Here is a 23,859-nt window from a genome sequence, read left to right as displayed (position 1 = left end):
ACTAAGGAGCCCTTAGGTTAATAGCCTCTAGACTTTACTATGTCCCAGAGAGGAAAAGGTCTTAGAAACAAAAGCAATAGCCAGAGGCACTGAATTTAAATCCCACCGTCCCACCACACTTCTTGCGTGACCTTGAGCAAGTTACTTGGGATGAGGATCTCAAAGGAGGTCAGACACCCAAACTTCACTGATTTCAAGGGGAATCAGATGCCTACTCTAATGAAGGCACTTTCATGAGTTTCCTAGGATTAACAAAATACTATTCCCATTGTACTCTCTAAGAACAGGGGACTGAAGCTCAGGGACAAAAATTTGGGTGTTTTTTTTTTACTTCATTGGGGATGTATTAAAAAAAGACTAATTAAGCACCAAGCCTCCATGGAAATCAAATCAATAAGAATGAGGCAAGGTGAACCTGTGTGGGCCTCTGCAAAGCTAATGAACCCCTGCCTACTGCTTGCAACCACATTAGTACCAAAGTGTACACACAACCTCGCTTAGTTTACTCTTTTTTTTTTTTTTTTTTTTACATCTCTAAGTATTTATCCTATTTCATTCACTTTCCTAGTCTTTTCAATCTTTTCTTTACACCCCGTCTCTCTTTTCCTTCCACTTACCCCACAGCAGGGCACACCCTCTCTTTTCTCATGGTGGCTAGCCTTTATGGTCCCCTCTCCGGCTCTCCTGCCTCTCAGCCCCACACTTTGTATAGCTACAGTCCCCTCCTTTCTCACCTTACCTCTGCCAACCGAAAAATAATAGTCCTGGAAAACAGAAGGACAATATTTTCAAATCAATTATTTTAAAATAAATTTGTCTCGTTTCTTTGTGCAGTTCTACATATACTTATGTTTACATATCACCCAACTTTTAAAAACCACCACTGTGGAAAAAAAAAAAAAAAGTCACTGCTTCTGTGTGCAGTTCTGGGCCCCACAATTTAAGAAGGATGTAAAAGCCCTTGAATGCATCCAGAGGAGGACGACAAAGCTGGTGGAAGGGCTGGAAGGAATGTCCTATGAGGAGTGGTTAAGAAATTTGGGCTTGTCTAGTTTGGAGGGAAGGAATCTGAGGGGCGATCTCATTGCTCTCTACAGCTTCCTGAGGAGGGGGAGTAGAGAGGGAGGTGCTGAGCTCTTCTCCCTTCTGCCCAGGGATAGGACACGTGGGAGTGGTTCAAAGCTGCACCAGGGAAGGTTTAGACTGGACATTAGGAAGCCTTTCTTTAACAAGAGGGTGGTCAAACACTGGAATAGACTTCCTAGAGAGGTGGTCAGTGCCCCAAGCCTGTCAATGTTTAAGAGTTGTTTGGACAATGCCCTTAACAACATGCTTTAACTTCTGGTCAGCCCTGAAATGGTCAGGCAGTTGGACTAGATGATCATTGAAGGTCCCTTCCAACTGAAATAGTCTAGTCTATGCCCTTAAAATCATTTAAGTACATTTCCAAGGGAAGGTCACATTCTGGAAGAGAAAAGTGAACAATGGTCAGGAATAAAGTAACCATTTTATTATAATGTTAGTAATTTTTTATTTTTTATTTTTTTTATTTTGAGTGCCAGAAAAGAAGTGTCTACAAGGTAACCAGTTTTTATTACCATCCTCAGGTCAAATTGGGCAATCAGAGAAAGATGTCCTGATATTACTGTTATATCATATACATTTTTAATAATGTAAACATAATCCTCTGTTCAGGATGGTTATTATTGACTTCAGTCTAAAGAGAGAGTTGTAAAGTTTTCACAAACCCTGTCCAGATGTCAGGTGTGAAAGAAATCAAAATCTCATCCTCTAAGTATATCAAAATATTAGAGGACGTATTGTTTGGAAATGACGTAAAACTATGGATGGTTTACTTTTGTGCAACTTAAATTGTGCAAAACCAGAGGAGATGAAAAGAACCTAAGGGTGGACCACTTTGAGGAGGCTTTCTCCTTTCAAGACAGCTTATTTTTCATGGAAGGACATACCTAGATAATAATGCAAATTCTTTCTACAGGTTTTCTATTTGCTTTACAGGGAATTGAAGAGAAAGAATTGTTCACTTACATCCATTTTTATATCCATGAACTATGTAAATAATATATCCAGAACATCTAGATCTCGAAGACGTATTGGGCCCCATCTCTAAGGTAGACCATGGATCTCTCAGAAATCAAAACATTTGCCATATCCCACTGTGAAAAGAGATCAATCTAATAGCTGAAAGTCCAAGAGCTTCAGCCTCTGAGCAATCTTTTTATCATACCGTTCCTTTCCCATTCCTTCCAGCAATAGCAGCTTACGCTGTAATGTTACCCTGCTGCCGTTGATTAGTTCTCCATGGAGCAGGATATGCCAATTATTCATGTGCAGAGCTAGGGGAATTTTATTCAGTGCACAATCCATATGCCAAAAGTGTTGTTTCATCTATGCTGGATTCGGTAAAACTCCCCAAATTATTTCAGTTAGGGGAAAAATTTGAGGAACTGAGATATTTCAGGAAGAGAGCTACAAGAATGAGAATCTCTTTTTAATTCCAGTACCAATTCCATTGGTACAGGCACCCCCTTGTGAAATAGGAAACTCATGTACATGCTTTCCTCTCCTATCTACCAGCACAGTACCCTAACCACGATGTTATCAGAATTTGGCAAGGAGTCAGAGAAAGACCTATTCCTCAGTGATGTTGTCCAACTTGGCATAAATAACTAAACATTCAGTGTGACAGAGGCTCACTTCTGAGGTGAGCATCCTCAGCTCCAGACTAGAGCTATCCTCACCTGCTGGCCACAAATTCTCAACTGGGATTTCAGTATTAGATGCAATAGGTGCAATAATTAGATGCAAACAGAGCCAAGCTCAAGCCTTTGTTTCAAATCTCTGCCCCAACTCGCCAGAGAGTGGGTCTGAGCCTGTCACTTGTGTTTTCAGGAACCACACTATCAAATTACTATGCTTTTGCATTGAAGCTGGACCCAAATTTTGCATGTTGTCCCTGAATTTACTGCATTTGTCGGAAGCTCTGCAATACCTTTCAATGAATACACACATGGAGAACTTGTGCGCTTGGGAAGTCATGGACCACAGTTTATGAGTCTAGGATAAGTACAATAGCTTGATAACAGCTTAAAATAAAAAAATAAAATAACAAATAGAAAAACTACATTGGCAACTGAATTTTCATCTTCAGGAGTGTGTTAAATCCCACTTAAAAGGGGGAAAAAATTACATCTCTCAGAACTATTGCTTTAGAGGATTCTCAGAAAAGGCAACAATGTTGCAACACTTACTCTCAAGCCATGCTTTAAAAATTTCTCTACTGCCGTAAAAGGACCTCCTGATGCAGCTCAGTTTGAGCTCTCAGTGTCACACAGTGACTGAAAGGATCCCTGGGTCTATAAGGAGGGGGAACAGCAATAGAAGCAGAGAAAGCATTAGTACGAGGCTTCTGGTGTACACTGTTAACCAGATCATTACTGGAACCCATCTTGGGCTGTGGTATCCATGTTTGAAAGGGAACAAACCTATTGCACAGAAAGAGGCTTACTCTGTTGAGCTTATCTAGTAACATGACAGAGATAATTTAACCTACAAAGTCTATATATGGACTTATATGGCTAATCAACTCCATATATGTCCACATATATGTCAACTGCTCCTGAAGCTCTCACTGTCTGAAAGATGGGCTCCATCCTGTGGAATAGATATGGGGATTTAGGGTGAGATTGTGCACTGTGTCATGTGAGGTTCCAAAGCATGATCATAATGATGCCTTCTGCATGAAACAGTATGATTTTTAATGCAAGTTTACAACGTGAAGCACCCAAGCACAAATTCAGGAATATAGGTGCTTTTATATTGTGTCAACCTGTTAGCAGAGGGGACCTGCAGTGAAGGCGGTTTGATCCCTGCTACCTCCTCTCCTGCAGAAGCTGTTTACAAGTGCATTGAGCTCAGTTCACATTTTCTGGCCTTGGTGGGGAGAAGCAGGGGATGCTGCTTCCTAAAAGACTTTCTTTCCTGTATGGCTTGGCAGATTTTAGGCTAGTACAACTGCTCTGGGCCTGTGCTCAAAACCTGCAATCTCATACTGTAGCCATTTCCACAAACACCTTTCATTCAGCATCTCATTTCTCCCCACCTTCAAACACTGGTCATTCCCACGGTATTTCCCAGGATCTGACAGAAGGTGGTAAATTCCCTTCTTCCACCTTAGACCCCACGTTTAACCATCCCTTCAAGATCCCAGGTGGCCACACCTGCCAACCACCACCATTTCCATAGCAATACAGGTGCAGGAAGATTTAATTTGGTCAGTCAGTACTAACCTTGTACAGCAACAACCAGCTACATGAAAGGCCATTACAATAACCATCCAGCACCACTGTCCCACACATGATGCTCATTGGGGATGTATCAGCAGATCACAGCAAATACAGTCCTTTTGCTCAGAAGCTGGGATTAATCTCAATCAGTCAACACCACAATTCAGTGTTTGTCACTTTAACTATCAATTTAGTTATTTATCAATTCAGTGTTTGTCACTTTAAACCTCAACTTTTACCCACAGTTAACACCAGGCAGTCCTTGAGCTGGGAGAGTTCCCCCTGCTCGGTTTCATTGTGTTACCTACCACTGGACACAATGGAGCCTTGACACTTTTTACGTTGTCATATTAATTATCTTAAATCATACCAAGTTACCATAGCTGGGTTATCAATGTCCTTTTTTTGATTTAGTATGACTACAATGAAGTTTAAAATATTATTACTGCAGAATGCAGTAATTAGCACTCACCTAGACCATGCAGCAAAATAGTACTTGGTATATAGATCTTAATAGTGTAACACAAATTATAACCAAAGCTTGCTTTAAAATAAACTAGGTGTTTAAAAATACTGTAGGGACTATTCACACAATTAGCTCCCGTTTAAAGTCAGTATGACTTCTTGTAAGAAATAAAGCAAGTGCATTTACCCAAGGTATCGTATGGGGATAGATAACTGCAGGACATTCAAAAATCAACCTTGTTAGTATAAAGGTGGAGCCTTCATTTCCTTTTCTGATCCTGTCTCTTTTAGTTTCTCCTTTTGAGAAACCATTTCCCATTTAAATGAATAAAATTATTAATACAATTTATTCCACCATGAAGTATAATACGTACCTCAGGGAAAAGATAATTAGAGAAGAAACCTACCTCACAGAGTTTGTGGTCTACAATGGTTTCCTCTCACAAAAATATTAACATCCCGTAAACATTTGCAGCCTGCTTCTGAGAGGTGCTAAATGGACCTGTTAATGCAATAGCAAAGGGGTTTTAACTAAGGCAGAATCAGATTTAGAAATTTCCCACCCTAGTTAGGCCAGACCTATCCCTTTAATTGATATGGTCATCTTCAGGAAATGTAGGGCCTCACATATGTAAACATTGCCCTTTTTTTGTCCATATTTGAATATCTATCTATATAACGGTCTATCTATAGATCATTACTTATGATCATTCTTAAGCGTATGACTGCACAAGCAAAACTGTCAGGAAGGTTCCTTCTTCACTGGCCTGTAACCTGTCCACTTCTTTTACGCAGAAGAGATACAATTTATCCAACTGATTTAGCTTAAATTTAACAAGTTTAAGCTAAATAACATGTCTGAATAACAAAAAAACTATAAATATTTACAAGAAAATTAGAGGCTTGGGAAAAAAGGACCGTATTTTTGATCACAGGCCATTTACACAGCACATAATGTATCTTTGACTAAGTGACTAGGTAAATATTATCACTTGAAGTGAGGTTTTCAAGCTTGTTTCTGTTATTTATTGAACATCAACCCAAAAAAGAAGCAACACCTTATTCTGGCAAATCTACAGCTTAAACCAGATATAACACCTCTACTGGATATAGCCCTTATACATGATGCTTGTAGCCCCTTCCTTTTGTGCATCGTAGGAGCAAACACCAGGCTGACCAATGCTAATTCCTGCTAAATGTCCCCTAGTAGGGCAAGGGGAGTGCAGACAGTAATGCTGAGATGAAAGCGAGCCCTCCAGCTTTCAACGGTCAGCACACAACTGCTGTGCAAGTCATTTTAGCAAGAGCCCCTAAACCTTCGAAACAATGTGAGAGGCGGTTGCCCTGCCCACCACTGCTGGTGGGATGCTTGTGCAGAACTCATGCACATGACACCAGCAACAAGCTCTTCTCTCACGCTGGAGCTGTGCTCTGGCTTCCCTTTGTTGAGCCCCTTTCAGCCGTACTGATGGTGTCTGTCAGGTCTCAGAACTGGGGAGAAGCTATAGCTCATACCATAGTTGAGGTCAAAGATGAAACCCTTCAGATAGCTACACTCCTCTGTGATAGCTCACACAGAGGGTCCCACTCCTGCCCTCTGACCTCACCTTCCCTGGCAACCCATGGTACCCTGGATGCTAAAGTTTGGGGAAACCATGGCTTGTAGTGAGCTCTATTTCTTCAAACTATAGAGAGGGTAGGCCATGCAACCCCTCTTTCTACCAAGCTTTCCCCTTGTCAGACTACATATGTGGGTCAAGGAGGGGGAAAAAAAAAAAAAGCTCAGAACCAAACCTCTGAACCAAATTCTTCTCCTGCCAGCCAGGTCTTGTAACCTCTCTCCTTCATTCACTATTAGGCTAAAGCAGAGAGAAAACTCACCCATGGCTAACCAGCATGTGACTATTAGTTAATTAACCTTTGTATTTGTAAGATTCTAGAAAATTATAGAAGAGAATGTGTGGGAGGACAGAGGATAATTTGAAATAAATAATTTATATAGGTAAAATAAATTTGACAGAGACTTGCCATGCAGTAAGGCAAGAACAGAGAAAAAAAATTGAACTAGATACAGGATATAGTCAAGGATGTTAGCCCAGAGAGGGATATTGAAGAATGGAGACCCTACTTTTCAGTACGAGTCATATTAGGAATTTACAGCAAGAACATAGGCAAAAACCCATATCTTTCTTAAACTTTTAGAGATTTTCATAGTGGTAACTCTTAAATGCAACAATGGTGGTTTGGACCTTTGACAAAGAACTGGTTTTGAGCCTGACTAATCTGAAAGTAAAATTTAAAACTCATCCCAACCATTCACAGAAACTGTTAAAAAATGCCAATCCACCCTTTCTCTTTTATCCTCTTGTCCAAAGTCAGGCTATCAACCCAAGGGATGGAAGAAACACAACAGAGACGTGAACTCTGAAACTAGTATTTTTAAAGGTGAGTAGGTCTCTGGGGTTGATAAAATAAAGCTGAGTATCCCTACAAAGACAAGGGAACTGATATCATTATACTCACAAACTATTTTAAATCACAGCAGAGTATTAATCTTCTAACCTTGCATCTTCTGCTGTTGTTGGCTTGGCTGCTTTTCTGAATTGGTCTCTGGGAATAAAGACTACTGTCCTGAGCAGTGGTCCCAGGCCTGCTTACAGAAGCCTGCTCTGCTGTAAAGTATATACATAGAGTTGTTTACTCAGAGCTCAGAAAACTTTCAAGTAACTATTATTTGGCACAAAGAGCTGACTGGCTGCCTTTTAAAGGGAAGAGAGGGGAGGAAAGGTCCAGAAAATTTGGAGGGTGTTGACTTGCTTGATATTACTAAAAAGCAGTTAGTTTCAAATTTCAGTTAACTAGACTTCATTAAATTAGGTGTTTTTCAACAGCACTGCTTATCTTCCTTCATACATACCATCATCACTGTTTCCCAAATAAGCATCTCAAGGCACCCAGTAAAGCCATTAATGGACATGCAATAGATCACATTATCTCTCTCAATGGAAACACAAAAAATAATTCTTAGTGCATATTATAAATACTGATCCTTGATAAGCATAAAGCCAATACAATGTTCATCATACAAAGCACTAATTCCTAAAAGACAGTTTATTCGTTCCTGTGAGTGATGGGATTCATCAATTCACAGAATTGTGTCCAAGTAAAAAACACTAATTCTTGATTCAGATAAACTGAAGTCATTAAAATCATCTTTTGTGCCCCACAAGAAGTTCCTATTTTGACAGAAAAAGCATTTACTTTTCAGAAATATTTAAATTATTAAAAAAAAATCCCAGTAAAAAGTACAGATTAGGAGAGAAGCAACAGACTGAAGCTCTACACTGGAAACCTCACATCATATACTCCTACTAAATTCCACTGCCAAAAGGGCAAGTGAGTAATAAAAAATTAAAATTTTGTCATTTAACCTTTCAACTAGTATGGCTACTTACATGCTTTGTTTTAAATGGGGGGAAAGTATACAACGGAGCAGAATTCAGTATCTTCCATTTCCATTTCATCATAGTGTACTGATACCTCACTTTGCCAGTAGACATAGAATACTCAGTTGTCAAGAAAATAAAATAGATGTGACCATTTAAATGTACTGAAATACAATATAAATTAATTAAGCGAATTATGTGTATGCTTCATCTTCAAACTGTAATCTCATCTAAGAATCACCACCACACACATAAAAGCAAGAAATCAAGAAGGAATGGCATGATGAAAAGGTTTTATTGGTTTTGGTTTAAATGGTAGTACTGTCATGAGAAACAGGCAACGTATGCAGACTGCTGCAAATGAGCTCTAATTAAGACAGAACACTGTAGAAAGACAAGCAAGACAGAATATATAAACCTAATAGGGGAAAAAAAGCCATCACAGGATATTTAATTTTATATTTAGAAGGCCTGGTTTTATGTTCTTCACTTATAAAGATAACTGTGCAAATAACAAGCAGAACCGACAGAGAGAAACCATGAGTTATAAATATTAGCAAAACTTTCCAAAATATCTTTGTTAATCGACAAATCTGTTATAACTGCAAAGCTCCTACAGAAGGAGAAAACTCTGCCTGTCTCGTTCTCCTGGAAGCAAAGAATTCTGGTGTATGCAGACTCCCGCTTCCACTTCTGCAAAACACCGGGTTAGAACCTAGCAACGATCTAGATTTTCATATTTTCTAGCCTGAATCTCCATGAACAGCAGTTTGTGTCAGAGATAGAAAGCCCACAAACGCCACAGCATATTCCTGAGCTTTGTCCGCTGGTCCTTCTCTTTCACTCCTTTGCATGGACACAGTTATATCATGTCCTTGTAACAGAAATCTGATCTCTGCAAATCCTGATATGCCTTCATGGTATTTCAGTGAACCCCGGTAAATAGGTAAGAGCAGAAAGGGAAGGCAATGTTTCTCAGAGTTTTTTAAGTCTGCATCTTCAAAGGTGTTTGGTCACTGTAAATGCTTGAACAAAGCTCCTTAGTAGAGGGCTTAAGCAGTGACTCCCAGTTTTGGGTTTTTAAATGTGTATCAGACTACTAACAAACTTCAGTTTTTCTTGTAGGTCATCTGACACCCCTGTCACACTCTATTTGATAACACTATATAATTTCTTTCTGTGACACAGGTGGGGAACACCTCCAAACTCAAAACCATTCTTGGAGAACTGCTGAGCAGGAGGCAAAGCATCACTAATATGATCAAAGATACCTGTCAAACACAGTATTTTCATGTACATACAACCACGACCATGATCATCTATAATTAGAAACAGTTTCAGCAACTTTTTATATTGGAGTAAGAGATACTGGCAGTAAATTCACACAATACTACTTTTACCTCTGCAGGTGGGCAGTATCAACTGGCAGCTATCAAAACCCACGATCATAAATGAAATTAATTCTTCTTGATATTTTATATACACCAAAAAAACCCAAACAACTATTTTAGAGTGACTATTTCCAGTTCTGCAGGAAGATTACACAATATTAAACAGATCAACATGCAATAATAATAGTAACACCAACTAAAATTAAGAATGCCAAACAGACCCTATTTCATGAAACCCTAACTGTCCAAAGCATTGATATTTTCACATGAGGTATTCAATGCTTGATCTTTCCTGCAGATTATTTTTATTTGTAAATTTGAATAAAATGCAAAGAAACAAGCTTCCCTCTTTCTCTATGTTTTCCTCCCCAAGATAAAGTCTAACCTGTCTGTATTTTGGGCAGCATTACAAAAGAGGAGACTATAGTGTGAAGCAAAGTGTGAGGAAATGACCCTTGCTGAAGTGTGCATGCTTAGACTGGGTTAAAAAAGAAGCAGCAGCAGTTGAAAAGCTGTTTGTGAAAACAGATGAAGAATAGATTAAATTAATCTCACTCTTTTTTTTCCTCTTACATGCACATCCTCCCTGCTTATCAGGAACCTCCTCATTAAACTCACTACTTACATGTCTTTGTACCCGAAGCCAGTTGCAATAACAAGAACTTGCATTTGTCCAATAAAACCTATGAACAGTGCTGAATATTTTTGCACGCCATCTACCGGTACTTTTTTTCCCCAAACCATGACATCTATCATTAAAAAAACATTTTTGTCATGAAAGACATAGTTGAGCAATTTCAACCTTGCATGGAGTTCAAGATTTGCAGCCAAGCTGGAGCAGCTCTTGCCTGCAGCAAGCTGAATTTGGCTGCATAGATTAACAATTTTGATGTGTTTAAGTCATCAGGTGCATGAGCAGCACCTTCTCTCTCAGTCCCCTGCTCCTGCCTCTGCAAGGACTTACTGCCTCCGTCCCTGCACTCTTCTGTGATGCTCATCCATCGATACACAGCCTCACTCCCAACATGTCAGCCACAAACTTTATTCTCACCGGCATCCTCTCCCATGTTTCCACAGTCCTTTAGTGAGGATCTGTGAACAAACTCACCCCCCTACACAAACAACCCACACACACACACAACACACAGAATTACAGAGGCTTTTTAAAGGCTTTTGAATAGTTATTTGATCTCTCTGAGCTATAAGACTTCATAATAATTCCAGGCCCTTTCCTTAGCTTCTTAATTCTGCCAGCTCTCCCACTTCCATGAGCCAGTGTTTCATAAAGCCCCAGCTGCTGCAATCAAGATATCTGCAAGGGAAGCTCAAATCTTGTTTTTAAAGTAAATTTCCAGCCTTTGCAGATGAAAAGTCTGAAAGCACTAAGGCCCCAGGCTCAGAAACAGGCAAACAAGCCCTAAATGCATTATTAAAAAAATAATCAAAGCCTTGGAAAGAATGACTCATTAGTTTTGAATTCTTTACATACATAATAATAATTTTTGGTGAACACTTCACCACTCAGATTCCACCTTAAAAAAAAAAAAAAGTTATAAAAACAGCTGTCAAACTGACCAACAAATTCAGCCCTGTATTCCCTGCCTCTCCTCCCAGCAGGCCTTAATCTCATCAACTGCTGAGATTGCAGGTCCCAAACTCGTGGTCTACAAGGAGCTGAGACCTTCCAGCAGGTAAGCTGGCTTCAGCCTGCTCTTAAACGGAAGCGCATGTCGCAGGCCTTTGAGATAAATGCCTTTATTAAAACACAGGACAAAATCTCCATGAAGTTCCAATGTTGCTGTGCGGAACCAGAGGGGAAACTTGTGGTGTGAGTGAGAGTGAAGGTGCATTGAGCCTGTGTGCATCGGGTTTTGTTGTATCCCACATGGCTCTGCCTATTCTATGGTCTCACTAAATTGAAAGTGTATTTACACCCAACAAAGTGTGTTATACCTCTGCCACAGTTTTAACTGATTATTCTACACTTGTCTTTGCCAAAAACACCTTCAGTCATAGTAACACTACAATTTCTGGAGTGGACAAATAAATAAGTTCCTTAGGAGGAAAACTCACATGTCCTTTTTCCCTCTATTTAAATATAGCACACTTTCTACTGAATGAATATAACCTTTGTATTCAGTATCAAGGACCAGACTTACTAAAATAAACACACAGATGTTTATACACATCCAAGTTGCAGACCCAACATATGTGTATGCAAGATCTTTTTTTCATCAGTCTGTAGTGATACATATGTGCAAAAAAATGTAAAAGGTGTAGCTCTTCAGGGGTATGTCAGACAGATTTGTACATGTGTACCAGGCTAAAATTTGGCTTTCCCTGCCAGATTTTCAGGAACTTATTTTGTAAAACCTTGATCCATATATTTCAAATTGTAACCAAGCCTTCCCTGAAATAAGTTGGCTGGAAAACCTTTGGCAAGTAGAGTGGATACAACTCACATATGAGTAAAGCAGTCTTCACTGGATCAGAGATAATTTATGAGAAGAGCATCCATATTCCCATAGATATCTAGAACAGTTACTGTAAAATAAGTCATTTTTAACCCAGGATGTACTGTACAGACAAGACAATATTTTAAAAATCTTTCTACCTTAAAATATCAATGTAAATAAATATGAAATTATTTTAAAACCACAAATGTGCAAACACACAGGAGGAACATCTTCTATTTTCCAAGTACTTTACAGTGGCTCCCTCAAGCTTCTTTTCTCTCTTAAACCGATCTCCAGCTCTATACTGGCCCTTCAGCCTGGCACATATATTCCATGGACAAAGTGCTGGTGTCCTCTCCCTTCTGGTCTTCACCACCTTAACCCGCATTTCTGCCTGCTATCGATACTCTCCGCTTTCCATCCTTACCAGCCTCACGTGCCTTACTTATCCCCAGTGGCTTGTGTTTGCCTCTCTTGGCTGAAGCTACAAACTTGTATGTGCAGAAATGTCAGTGTTTTTAAAGCACTATCTAAAGATGGTGCCTTATACTAAAGATAGATTTGAGCACCCTTCGTCACTCCGAGAGCCATCTCGTTCTTCCAAGAGTCCCATTCAATTCTGTGGGCCAAATTTTGTCATTCCCTTCATCATGCGGGGTAGAATCTCAGCCTTTGAATAGTCCCACTGATTTAAATGGGACTTACTCACACAATCAGCCATTAGTAAGAATGGAAGGAGAAGCTGACATTATATAGTAACTTTTCTAATATATGTCTTCTAATGGCACAGAACAACCTACTAATGATGAAACCTTTGCAAAAATGTAACTGCCATTGCTATTTCTTTTTTGACAAACTAGAAAAGTCCTCATTTCTGTGAATTGCATTAGTTTTAAAGAGTATCGTCCAAAATATATTATAGTGATGCAATGAAAGCTCAGAATACAACAGACCTATGCATCTGTTTTTACATTACAGTATAGCAGAAATGGTACGTTACCTAAAAGAAGAAATAAATTATCTATAACTGTTTACCACCAACAATCCATCCATTCACAAAACAAAGCTATGACAAAGAAGAACACAAATAAAGAAATATACACGTAGCTCACCAAATCCACATACAGGTGGAAATAAAATTTAGCTGGCTGAAAATGCATTTCTATGCATTTTATCCAACATTTTAAGATAATCATACATTAGCATCATTAATTTTCAGTACACAGAAGCATACAGCCACTGAGTATCCTGAAAAGCAAGAAATGAAGGGTAAGGCCTCGAAACATAAAGGAACTTAACATTTGAAATGGTCATATTTGTTGAATTAATACATTCTCTGTGTTGCAGACCAAACCAAAGTCCTAAAATAAAAGAGCTCCTTTAAATATGCTCCAGTGAAAGGAATAGATCTGTTAAAAATAACATTGCAGGTGCCACAGTATTATTGTGTATACATTGCTGCTGTATTTTTAATAGTCACTCATTCCTTTGGAGTGCAACTTGTAAAAGAATTATTCATTCTCTCTGTGCATACATTTTAAGAATAATTCACTGTACTTTCCCAAATTATTTTCAAAGTGTACACACACAGGAAAGGATACAAAACTTTTCCCAGGCTACATTTGAAAGCTTGTCAGCACTCAGAGCTAAGGCCTTTAATCCCAGGCTTTAAATAATTTAGGTAACACTTGATTACTCCATTGCTGGAACGTCAAGCTCTGCAAAATCTGAGTAACACAATATTTAAGGGGAAAAGAGAGAATACTCTACTATAAGCACTTAAGTAAAATACATTTCCTGCGAACAAAACGTGAACTGTAGCCTGGTGTTTGCAATGCGAACTGTGGTAAAGCACCACTAAGGCTACCCTCCAAGTAACACTTTATTCTGGTTTCCACTAACAAAACCCTTCAGTGAGGGGTTCTGTGGTGCAGCAGTCGCAGCTTACATGCTACAAAGTACGATATTCAGAGGGCTTAAGGAATAGCTTTTCCTTAGGTTCATACTACTTAGTGATACACCCTGACTAAAATGTGCACATCGACTTCAGATGAACAAAAAAGCCCACCCCCCACAGCACACACACGCACACCATTTAGTCAGAAAAAAAAAAAAAAAAAGAAGTTTTTACCTTTCTTGTGGACTATATTTTTTCTTGAGAGAACAATTTCATTTTCTCAGGTAATCCACAGGGGATTCAATATTTGCTGTCTCTATGCATTTGTTAAATAAAAAAATAGTACAAATTGCTTTGTTCTCTTAGGTACATCTGTACCTGTACTGTTAACAAATTTTTCAGTCGTGTTCTCCACTCAAAAAATAGCTTTAGCCAACAAACTAAACTTCTCTCTACAAAGTTGTTTAGATAATTTTCATGGGGGTAAGAAGCATGAACATCACAATGTGGGCCGTGTGACAATCTATGCATATTTCGTTACATAGAAACACCGACTTACTTAAGAATAATTAAACATGCTAAAAAATTATCAGAAGGCAACAAAGAAATAATAATAAAAAAAAAACACCTCCCCCTGCAAATTAAATTATCACTTATTAGGTCCTCTAAGATCCCTTTTCACCGCTGCCTTTGAATCCCTTTTGCACAGAGGAATACAAAGTTTTTCTCTTAAATCTATCAGTTCCTTTTCACTCCAAAGCTCACCGTTTAGCCCTTTGCAATACATAGTGCTAGAAAATCAGGATCAACAACACCAAGCCCACGATTGCCCTCAGCGGAGTCAATAAATGGCATATTTGACTCTCTCTCATACCATTTTGCACCAAGTCCTCACACAACTACTGCCCTGACACCTCATCCATCAGCTCTTAAAGCACAAGAGCAGCGCCCCACAAGCAAACCTCTTCTCTCCTACGCCATCTCCAGAGTTGAGGCCCAGATGAGAAACAGCCTTATCTTCCAATATAGCAAGGATACACCTCTAAGATGAGACCTTGGCAATTTGACCTAAAGCCATCCTTACTTGCAAAACAAAGTCTCCATCATCTTCAGAGCAAGAAGGAAAGAGAGTGAGAGGGAAAACAGGGGTGGGGGTAGGGGGGAAAGTCCAGTCCTCTCTGACCTGATTGGAAACTTTGTTGTGGCAAAAAGAAAAAAAAAAAATCTCTTTGGCCAGTTGAGAAAGTGCCTATGGTTGCTCTTGTATTGGGAGGGTCTGTTCAGGGTTTCTCAATCTTCTTTTCTCTCTCTCTCCCCCCCTCTCTTTCTCCCCTTCTCTTGTTTCAAAAGGGGCCTCTGGTCAGCGCTGATTAATAAGTGTTTTTTGTTGTGAAGTGTTGAATAATAGAAGATAGCCAGTGACCCAGGAAAGACTAAACCTTGTGCTACTTTATTGTGGCAAGCTGAGAAAGGGGCTTTGGGACAGAGACCCCAAGCACTGACCCGCACACATCCTGCGGATTCCCTATTCATTCTCACAGCCTTCCAGTCGCCCAGAGCTCCCATTGTTTGCCAAGCAACAATGGAGATTTTGCACAGAAAGTAAAGCTCTCTTCAAATTCCTCCCTGATGTTTTGCATTTGGGGAAACAACCATCCTTAACGTTTTTTTTTTTTTTCTCCCCTTAACTGAATTTCATGAAAACTCCTAGGATTTGGGCTTTTATTCTCATCGCTCAAGACTTTCTATACAAACCTAAGAAAACAAACATTTTCTCTTAATAAATACTTTTTTTTTTTTTAATTACACAACACGTTTTTCCTGGGGTACCGCTTTGCTAGCTATTTAAGGGGAAAACTGAGTTTTCTTTTCTTTTATTTCTTAGCATAACACTATGCTTTTAGTGCACACTACATATCGCTGCAGTTCCTAAAAATAACTGTATTCAAGCATCCTCTTTTTTGAGTGGGAGCCAACTGGAGAGTGCTGCTCCTTTCCAAAAAAAAAAAGCAGAAGATTGAAATCTCTTGGTTTATTTCTGCCCCGATTAGGCAAGCCTAGCTTTTATCTCCTGGCAGGCTGGCCCCTTCCCCACACTCCGAACAAAGAGTTCATCCGCAGCCACCAAGGAGGGCAAATGCCACTCCATAGACTTGTTCTGATTTACCTGTAGGGCCCAAATCACATTTCTCATTCTAACTTAGGCATTTATTTGCACTCCAACCATGTGGATAAATAACTCTTGCAGCTGTCGAGCCTTTGGGTGGGAACACAGCTAGATGGATCAGAGGCCTCAGGATCCCAGAGTTTTGTTTAATTGCTTTCTCCGGCCTGTTATACATGGATTTCCATTCCTCTATGACATCCACTTACACATGTCACCAAGCAGCTAGGAGGTTTGGGTGGGTGTTCGGTTGTGTCTTGTGTTTGCGGGGTTTGTGTCTTGTGAATTTGCTAGGCTTTAAAAAAAAAAAAAAAAAAAAAAAAAAAGAAAGAAAGAAAAGAAAAAGAAAAAGAAAAGAGAAAAAAAAGAGCAGAAGGAGGTTGCAATCAATAGGACAAATTCCTGTTAAATTGCTAAGAATGGGATTTCTTCCCCCTCAGTTATTTGAATTTATAACTGACTGAACATTTTTATCAGGACCATTGCTTTCTCTCGGTGTTTACACCTGCATAGGGAGGTCTAGAAATCCACCCTTTGGAGGTGCAGGAGAAAAGACCAGTCTGTCAGAGAAACCTTTAACAACTGAAGGGGGAACAACAGTCTTTATTAAGGATATTGGGAAGCAGAATTACCTTGGCGGGGGCGGGAGGCGTTGTAAAACATCCATTTGCAAAAGGCTTTCAGGCTGAAACCCTTTCATCGGTGGCGAGGGGAGGGGGAGGCAGGGCGGGGGCTCGCGAACCCCCAGCTATCTCCATTTGTCAGCGCCACAGAGGAGGGGTCGTAAAGCCAGCGGTGTGGAGGGGTGGGCTGCCCGGTGGTCCGCCAGCCCCGCACGCCCAGGGGCTCGTTTCCGAAGCGGGACGCGGCTACAAGTGCAATGAGCGCGGCGGGCTCAGCCCGGAGCCTGCCGCAGCCCCGGGACGGGGCGGTGCAGCGCTGGGGACCCCAGCCTTTCGCTTCCATGCCCACCACATCCACTTAAAACGTTAGGAAGGGGAGAAAGGGAGGGCGGGGGGGGGAGAGGAGGAGGGGGAAGGCGAGCGCCCTGATGTATTGTTCCCCTGCCGAATTGATATGCTAATTCCCCTTGTGAGGGCATCACAAAGAACACCTTGCACTTCTGAAAGACTTTTGTGTCCTGGCCGGAGAAGTTTATTATCAACTAATTAGCAACAACTTCTAGCAATGAGTTGGGTTACATTTTCATAAGCTTTGAACAAACATCCTGAGCTGCGTTGTGTCAGGATGACGAGCTTGCTAAGGAAAATAGAGTCCTAAATCAGGGAATGAGCTTTAATAATTAGCGCCTGCTATATATGGAGCCTCTGTCGACGTAGGTCTTCTTCCGAGGCTTTTGATTCACGTTGCTTCCCGGCTTGCAAAGGACCATGACAAGCACTCTACAAAACAAAATCTTACTCAGAGATGACTAGCCATTTTTTTCCCTCCTGTTAAGTCTCTTTCCTTGCAACCCAAGAGCATTTTAGACTACCCCGATAATGCACCAAGGATAATCAGTATATGAAGAAGCGCAATACAATTAAGCACATTCATATTAAATATTATTTAGAGAGGCTGCTTGTAGGCAGTCTAGCACTTCAAATATAAAAATCGTCTGGGAAAGGGGAAGGTTATATTTGAGATGACAAAAAGAAAACACCTTTAGATTTCACAGGTTTGGGTTTGTTGGGGTTTTTTTTTCATTTGTTTGGATTGGTTGTTTGGCAGTTTTTTTCGGTTGGTTGGTTTTTTTTTAATTCCGTGTTACTCATGTTACAGTCTTTCCAAAGAAGGAGGAACTGGTCTGAGGACTAGGTTAGCTCAGTCCTCTTTCTGTAGACTGCTTATATCTTTGGAAGCAAAGGGATATGTTGTTTCCTTGGTTTAAAGTGAAACTAGGAAAAAACAAGAGGACTTTATTTTTATCACTGTAGTAAGTGCTAGTTATTTTCTTTTTGGCGCTACAAGATCAAGAATAGAGCAGAAGCAATCCTCTGAAGCCAAGGACATTCTAAGGTTTACCGATAATTCTTCTTGACCAGAAACGACATACTTAGAGCTTCACATTACATTGTGGGGTTTTGGCTTTTGAGGTGTGGAATTTGGCGGGGGAGGGGGTGTCATATTGCAGCTCAAACCAGTACTAGATTGATTTTGCAATTCATACATGGATCTCCAGCATGGCCTTCCTGAACCTGTCCTGGTCCTGAGGAGAGCTCTGAGGAAGCTGCGAGCCTTGGGCCCGTTCAAATACTGTGGTTATTGGGATGCAGAAGAAGGCAGCTCGGCCGTGGCCGCCTTTGCAATTCACCTTATCCTCTGCTATTCAATTCATTTAATGGGTAAACACACTCTCTATCACTTGGTCTCTTTCTGTCCCCTTCTCCAAGCGATTTCATTTGTTTAAAATCCTAAAAGGTGGTATAGTCTTATTGAAACCCAGTAACGTAAGGGGTGGGAGTGGATTAGATTCCTTCATTTCCTTTCGGTAATCCTAAATGCAGCTATCTCTGGTTCCTTAATCTCCTCTAGAGTCAGATTACCACCCATTTGAGCAAGTGCAGCTGGAATTAGGAGATGACAGGGACGCAAAGAAAGTGTCAAGAACTCCTGAGGTGACCGAGATGTCGGGGTGGCCCCTGCCCCTCACAGTCCCCTGGTGTCCTCCAGGGCCCCTGGCCTCCGGGCTGTGCCCACAGACCCCGGTGCAGACCTGCCTTTCTTCTCGCTGTAGCTCCGCACCGGCAAGGGCCACTGCTGGGTCGCTTTGGCGCTTCATTTGCCTCATGACAGGCTTCTGCCAGCCCTGCGGGTTTCAGCCCTTGACATGGCCAGGCTAGCCACACTCTGTCATACACGAATATGTATTTATTTATATGTGTATATTTTTAAAAGATAAAATTTTTATATACCTATGTACATGCATATATATATACACACATGGATGTTCCTGTATTGGCTAGAAGAAAGAATCGGCATAAAATAGCTGCTGAAATGTGGAGTGAGTACCACTGTGCTTACGCTTTTCTCCATCCACTTGGAAAAAGTAACCCTGCACAAAAACACATGTATGTGTGTGTGGTTACTTTTTTAAACAATCCCTCATATTTGATTGAAATGGAATATGCCACCATGTATATTTAAGATTAAAGCTTTATTTTTAAAGGCCTGTAATCCTTTCAAGGAGATTTTGTTGATATAAGACTTCATTGGAAAGTAATTGTGGATTGTACAGATCTGACCTTTGCAGGAAGCAGGGTGCAGGTCTGCACAGCTGAGAAATACTGTGCATCAATTTCTTGTGAAGCCCCTGCAGACCAGCTAAGTATGCATACAAGTTCAGGAATTTACTTAAAAGGTTACAATTAGTGGTTCAATCGTCAAAGTTGGGGACATGGTATTTTTATATTGAGTGAAATACATGATTTAATTATACTTTAAAAAAAAAAACCACCACCAAAAAAACCAAATTAAGGACAGGCCTGCTACACAAATTGGAGGCAGCTAAATGCTCTTTTGTGCCTGCAGCTCTAAGGAGGCTGTGATGCATGCGAAGGAAAGTGACTGACTTAACTCATTGGGATTCAGGGAACGACCTGCCCTCTTTTGAAAAAAAAAAAAAAAAAAAAAAAAAAGGAAGACGAAGAAAAGTAAGTGTGTATGTGTGTGTGTGCGTGTTCGTGTTCGTGTGTGAGAGAGAGAGAGAAAGGAGGGGGAGACTCACACAGAGTCCTGCTTTCCTGAGCTGAGAGCTGCTGGTTCCCAAGCAGAAAGTATTAGGAGAAACACAGCATCTTGTCTCTTTGCTGCATTTACACAATGAAATCGCTTCTATTTTTATTCCTGCTAACCGGCCTTTTTTGCTTGCATTCACTCCGAGCCATGGACGATGGGAACAAACAAGTACTTAAAAACAAACCGACAAAAAAAAAAAGAGAAAAAAAAAAAAACCAACCCAAACCCAACCACGCTGGGATGAGGATTACTCACTTTAGCGCTGGCTGTAAGTACAAAATCTCTTGCTGCATTTCATAGGGATAATGAGAGGCTGTTGTGGTCTAGGTTGGGGTTGTTCGGGTTTGGTTTGATTCTTTGTTGTTCCCTCTCTCTCTCTCTCTCTCTCCTTTTTTTTTTTTTTTTTTTAATATCATCCCCTCTTTATCAGCCTTTTGCCGAGTTACTCAGATAAGAAAATAAAAGCCAGGGGAGGGAGAGCGGCAGGCGGCGGAGCGGAGCGCGGCGGGGAGGCAGGGCAGCAACCGGGAGTGCGAAGCTCCCGCGGGCGCGGGCGGCGCGGGGGGCAGAGGGCGATTTTCCACATCAGTTTGGGGGCTTTGCTGGGCTGGAAATGCGTTTTTCTGGCACGGGGATGTGCGCGCCTGTGTGTACACACACATCGTCAGGCAGGGTAGTCCTGCTCGAGTCTCTGTGGTGCAACGTGAGTCCGCCCAGCTTGAAGGAATGCGGTGGTCAAAACAGCTTTCCAGCTGGTTTGGTTTTGGGGGATTTCCTTCCCCCCCCCCCCCCCCCCCCCCGCCTCAAGTGCACATGTGATAGTGGTACTTTTCCCTGGCAGGATTTGATTTAAATAAACTAAGATCAAAACTGTCTCCCTCTCGCCTAGCCTGGTCGCTTTTCTCCCCCTCCCCTTCCTCCTTTCTTTCTTTCTTTCTGTGTGAGCGCTCCTGGGAAAGCGGATCGGTTAGAGGGGAAGGCTTTTGAAATCGTGGGGGAAAATGTAAGAGAATTCAGAGGGTCCGGGCTTCCTTTGTGTGGTGCTGAAGCCGCGGAGCTGCTTTGTGCTTTGGAAGGAAAAAATGGCGAGTCCTATTGTGTTTAGGCCATTTTCTTCCGGTACAAGGGTTTTCCCCCAAATCCTAAATACTTCAGGGCTCTTTTGAAAGAAGTCTCCCAGCCCATGAAGTGTGAATGGCTGCAACTCTGCCTTTTCCCTAGCCGGTAGTACCTCACATTTGAGAGAGCCCACACATTTCTCCTTGCAGGGCTAATGCACAGTTTCTAAAGCTGCTGCGTTCAGAGCCTCCTGCGTCTGAGCGGCTATTTCAGCTGCTCTTAGCCCACGTTATTCAAGGCAGGGGAGCATGTTATGAGAAGGGGGGGACCGAAGAAATAATCCGAGACCTGTCCTTGCTTTAAAATGCTAAGAAGGAGCAACGTTAGCAAATTGGGGGGGGGGGGGGGGGAGTCATCTGAGAAAAGACTCGTGAACCGACGATCTGACTTTTCCACTAAATTATTTAAACTTTATGTATACATACATGTATGTGTGTGTGTGTGAAAGAGTGTATGCATGTGCGTATGCATGTAGCCACATAGCAAGAAAGAACTTTAGGCTCGGAAAGAGGTCGTATATACGTAACGTGAGATTTTAGAGCATCTTTAAACATTGTGTGCAAGTTATTCCCGCTGTAACATGCAATGAAAAAAATAGTTTGCAATGTTGTCAGTTCTTTTCAGGTCAGCCGGTAGGTAGGTACCACTTACCGAAAACCGCGTCTGAATTTCCACGTTAATCCGTTTAAGGAAACAAATGAGAGTCCGAGGTTTTAAGACCGTTGTCCGATATTAACCACTTTTCATTGTAATGTGGGCTTGCCCAGGCGTCACTAATTAAAAGCACTTTGAAACAGGCGAGCTATCAAATAAAACCCAAGAAAGCCAAATCCCCCCCGCCCCGGCCCCGCACCTCCTTCCAAGGTGCTGAATTAAAAAAAAAAAAAAAAAAAAAAAACAACAGCAACAAACTAATTTCTAGTAATAATAATCAGAAAGCCCAGGCGGGTTTAGAAGCGCCCCGGGACGCCCCGCAGCTTCCCTGGCCCCTGGGCGGCGGCTGGCAGCGCGGGCGCGGCGGGGCGCGCAGTGCCGCCCGCACGGGCGCGGAGGGCAGCGCCGCGCCGCCGCCGGCGGGTCAGCACCATGGACAGGTACCGGGAGGGCGGGCGGGCGGCCGGGGCCGGGCCGCGGCTCACCCCGGGGGAAAAAGGGGGTGAGGCGGGCTGCCTGCCCCCACAGAACGACGGGGAACCGAGCTGGTCTGCCTGTCTTGTTTTCCCTTTCGTGTGGCTGCTCGGGGTTCCACGCAGAAGACTCGAGAAATTACATTTATAATTCTCCTGCCTGAGAGCAAACTCTGTTCAAATGCGACGCTAGTGATTTCTCTGCTTACTGCCCGCAAAAGAAGTAAAAGGATCTCTCCATTCTGCATACGATTGCTTTTTCCCCTTCAACTCCGAGCCGAAAATAAATCTCTTGCTCGGATCGGCTGAATGACAGTGGTGTAAATTAAATTGATTTTATCAGTGACCAAGTTCCACAATTGGAAAAATTAAATGCCACTTTGACGGACAAGGATAATATGGAACAGATCTATAAAACAGGTCCTTTGAACAACAACAGCAACATCAACCCAACAGGAGCCTAGGTACTGGCGATCCCTTCTTCTTCATCCCACTCCGTTATGTCACATCGTTTACTTTGCCTTTCTGCGGTACCGAAATGATTGAAACCATTGTTTGATGCAAAGGGACTAGCGGTGATGAGTCATGGACTTTATGCCACAGCAAAGGCAACAGACATGGCTCTCAGGCAAATTTCTTTTTTTATTTTGATCACGCTTCTAATTGGACTCCCCTTTCAGATGCTCTTTGCGGCACTTCCACCCCACAGCTCCAGAACAGCTATCAGCAAACTCAGGGCTAAGCTCCGAGAATGACAAACCGCTCTGCCTCCCCCTAAGAACTGCACATACACAACCTCGAGGTCCTTTAGCCAGGAACCCCTCCCCTACTTCTGTGTCTCCCGCCGCCCCCCCCCCCCCAAGGCGACAGGAGGCCTTGAGCGACCTCCGCGCTCTCTGCCTGCCCGGGCTCGGCTCGGCCGGGCCCGGCTCAGCTTGCTGCCCGCCCCAAGGGGCCTGCCTGCCGCAGAGGCACCGCTTAGCCCCGGGGCCGCGGGAGCGGGCTGTCCCCTCACGGCCGGCGAGCCGCTTCTGTCCGCTGCCCCGCCGGGACAGGCACAGTGGGAACAAAGCCCGCGGGGGCTCGGCCTGGCCCGGCCCGGCCCGGCCTGGCGCGGCGCGGCTCCGCTGCTCTCCCGGCCCGGTGCCAGCCTCCGGGGTGGGACGGGCCGGAGGCTGGGGCGGTGCGGGTCCGGGGGGGCGGCGGCGGTGCCGCAGTGAGGGGGGGGTCGGCTGCCGTGCGGGGAGGGTGGCCTCTGGGTGAGCCGGGGACTAGGCTCCTCTTCCTCGCTATGACTGTACAGATTCATGTGACATTGAGGTTGGGGAGGTGGGAAGAAGGCGGCGGGGGGGGGAGAGGACCCGGAGGGAAGGGGGAGGGTTGAACTTTCTGCCGGGCTCGGCTTTTCACACCTTTCTCTCCCGACGATGCGAGAGGACGTTTTGGGAGTGAGCGGCTCGGCGGGGTCCCCTCCGAGCAGGTCCCCCTCGACCTTGCGGGGACCCGGCCGGGCGGCGCGGGGCTGGGATTGTGCCGGGTTTCAAGGACACGGGAGATGATCAGGACTTTGGGAGCCAACATCTGCCTGGCTGGTGACGTCAGCAGCCCCGTGTAATCCTCTTGTACTGAAGGCAGATGCCTTATTTGTTTGGCTGGAGAGGCATTAATCCCTAATTCTGGAGCAGCAAGCGAGGGGGAGAGACCGGACCGCTTCCTACCCCCCGAAAGCAGCTAGTGGGGCTCTCCTGC

At 42.7% G+C, this 23,859-nt stretch overlaps 1 long non-coding RNA gene across 1 annotated transcript in view; it reads right to left on the bottom strand.

Annotated features, from left to right (window-relative positions):
* LOC115340297 overlaps positions 1 to 21,828 on the bottom strand; it is a 254,243-nt gene extending 232,415 nt beyond the window's left edge. The window contains exon 1 of the long non-coding RNA XR_003923006.1: positions 21,635 to 21,828. This is a non-coding gene — a long non-coding RNA (uncharacterized LOC115340297). The remainder of the gene's footprint in view (positions 1 to 21,634) is intronic.
* Between the last annotated feature and the right edge of the window lie 2,031 nt (positions 21,829 to 23,859).

This window comes from Aquila chrysaetos, chromosome 4, assembly GCF_900496995.4.
Source record: "Aquila chrysaetos chrysaetos chromosome 4, bAquChr1.4, whole genome shotgun sequence".
Lineage (NCBI taxonomy): Eukaryota > Metazoa > Chordata > Aves > Accipitriformes > Accipitridae > Aquila > Aquila chrysaetos.
This window is presented reverse-complemented; position numbering and strand designations above follow the sequence as displayed.